The sequence below is a fragment of the Tamandua tetradactyla genome, chromosome 8 (assembly GCF_023851605.1).
Source record: "Tamandua tetradactyla isolate mTamTet1 chromosome 8, mTamTet1.pri, whole genome shotgun sequence".
Classification (NCBI taxonomy): Eukaryota; Metazoa; Chordata; class Mammalia; order Pilosa; family Myrmecophagidae; genus Tamandua; species Tamandua tetradactyla.
This window is the reverse complement of record NC_135334.1, coordinates 40,037,326-40,039,947: the sequence shown is the minus strand read 5'-3', so window position 1 is coordinate 40,039,947 and position 2,622 is coordinate 40,037,326. Positions and strand designations below refer to the sequence as shown.

Below are 2,622 nucleotides of genomic sequence, written 5' to 3'. Positions count from 1 at the left end.
TTTATTGCAAGATCAACTGGCAAGGAGACAGGCGGCAACCTTGAATCTGTCTCCCTGATCCAAGACTTAAGGGAGATTTATAGGATTCAAAACACAAGTATGTGCTTTCCAGATAATTTATCTGGAAATCTATGAATAGTCAAGACAAATTTGACCAAAATCCCTTTCAGCTACTCATCTGAGCATGCCTTATTTAGTTCCCGTACTTCTTACTGGTAACAGTAAGTTAGTAGTGTAACAGACTGTCAGATGGAATGAGGAATATGCCATTCCACTGGCATAACTGGATAAGTAAGTGGAGAGGAACTTAAACAAGCTGTGTGTTCAGTCATCTGTCTGGGCTGATTTTCACTACCACAGCCTGACAGAGTCTGGTGTTGGGCCCTAAAAAGCTGATGAAATGTATGGCTTTCAAGGCATTCTGTGTACTAGAACAAATGTAAATGTTATTTGGGATTTAAGGTGAGGGTGAGGACGTGTGCCTAGTCAAGTTTAGAATCACATATTGCATTCTGAGAATTTTGGTGATTCATTCCATGTCAGAAAGGGAGCCAAGTGATCTGGTCTTTGAATTGCGTCATCAATTAATTTAATCTTGGAGTCTGTTGAAGACGAAACCAACTACTGTTTTCCTATTTCACATTAGTGCTCTCTAAAGCTGGGGTTCTTATAATGTCGGCATCTTCCATGTACATACGGAAATATGGAGTTGAAACAGTTTCTAGCTCAGAATAACAACTAAATAAGAGTTAGCTTTTATTGTTTTTATTATTATTTGTACTCTATCAACTAAATTCTGTGTCAGATAAGGTGCAGGGACAGCCATTACCTGTAGCTCCCAACCAGATTCTGTGGGGGCCTGCGCCAAGCATGTACTCAGTACACGAGCTCATGAAAGACAGTGCCCTCTACTTAGGCACAAGTCTGGTTCCTCCTTTCAGTTTGGAAAGGAGAGTAGTTCCCAGGCCACACAGCCTTCATGAGGAGGCTCCCGATGGCAGAGCAGGGGACGATGCTCAGAGAATAAACAGGGCACAATGATTTCAGAGAAGGCACCTCCAAGGACTACAACCAGACCTCCTCAGGAGGCTCCATCCTAAAAGCTACCCAGCCAGAAGATGGGCCTCCTTTCAGGTCTTGGAGTCACAGAGCTTCTTCGGATCCCCCAGAATAATTCCTTTCCCTTTTCTCCTAGGACCCTGCTTTCAAGTTTGTAAGGGCAAATCAGCATATTCATTTATACAGGCAGATGATCAGAATCCCTTTAAACAGGGACCAATGCTTATATTCTGTAAATAGATATGGATCTTCATGACTGAAAACCTATAAATGCACTTACCAATATAACTATTCATAGATATATATACTTAACACAGTGTTTGCAAAAGGTATATACATACAATTTTGGAGGAAGTATATATGATAATATAATACATTGAAACGTTATATTGTAGATTTTGCTCCATATTTTCCCTGGTCTTGCCAAGAAGGAGGCGATGCACTTTGTGTTCTCCAGTCTCTACAAGGGTTTTCAGGGCTCCAAAACCAAAATTACTTGAAGACAATATTTCTTCCCAGCTTTCTGGAAAGCCTGAGCGCATATGAGGAGATTATGGTAAGTGTCCTCAACAAGAGAGGAAGGAAAAAGCTTTGGGGGAAGTTTGAGAGAGTGGGGCAGCTTTCTTAAACTGGAAAGAGGGAAATTTGAACCCTTCCCATCAGGTATAAAGACTCCCACTTCAGCTGAGCCGGACTGAGGGCAGTGAGCGCAGCCAGGGCTGACCGAGGACGTGGAGCAGTGCAGTGGCGCATTCATGCCGGCCCCCTGCACGGTCCGGGGAGAAGGAGCACGGAGGAGTCGCCCGGGGCCTTCGATCCTGCGCTGCTGAAGTTCCAGGGGGTGCCCGCTCTCCAAGAAGCCACTCAAATATGAAGCACCGACACATGTATTGGTTAATGAAGTGCTGGGAATAGCATATCCAGTCATTGATGGCGTTCCTGATATGACACCGCAGGCAGCTGGGATGACACATCAAAATAAGAAGCAAGAAGAGCTGGAGCAGCACTAGATCTTAATTGAAGAAAACACACAACACTTAAATTTTGCTAATGCTATATACCTTTTCAAAAATCAGGGAGGCAGGTAATGAGTGGGGAAAATGTTTCTGTCTCCTCCTACGTTGACTGTCCTTATTCCGCTGGTCGCTTTAGCAGGACTGTTCCATTCTGCCTCTGTTGAAGCAAACTTCCCACAGCACTGCACTAGCACTGCAGCCTGTGCTTTACAGTCTGCTCTTGCCAATTACCATACCAGTTTATGTGTTCTTCCAGCTTTGGACTTGGATGGGTATTGAACTCTAGAAATCATTAATGCAACCAGAGCCAAGATGGTGTATATGTAATAATGATGTGTCTTGGGCTCTTATCTCTGAAAGTTCAACTAGATAGAAATACTGGAGGCCATTTAGTTTGTAGGAAGATGCTTTGCCTTACATCTGTCAGGCTTAGGCCTATGGAATGCTTAAGATGCAAAAGCTTCTGTTATTGTACTCTTGTTCAGTCTTGTTTTTTGAAGCTTCTGACTTAGAACAACTGCTGTCTCAGAAGACACATTTTGACAAA

At 43.3% G+C, this 2,622-nt stretch overlaps 1 pseudogene; it reads left to right on the top strand.

Moving 5' to 3' along the window:
• The first annotated feature begins 2,159 nt into the window (after positions 1–2,159).
• Positions 2,160–2,361, top strand: LOC143643352 (phosphatidylinositol N-acetylglucosaminyltransferase subunit Y-like; annotated as a pseudogene).
• The last annotated feature ends 261 nt before the right edge of the window (positions 2,362–2,622 follow it).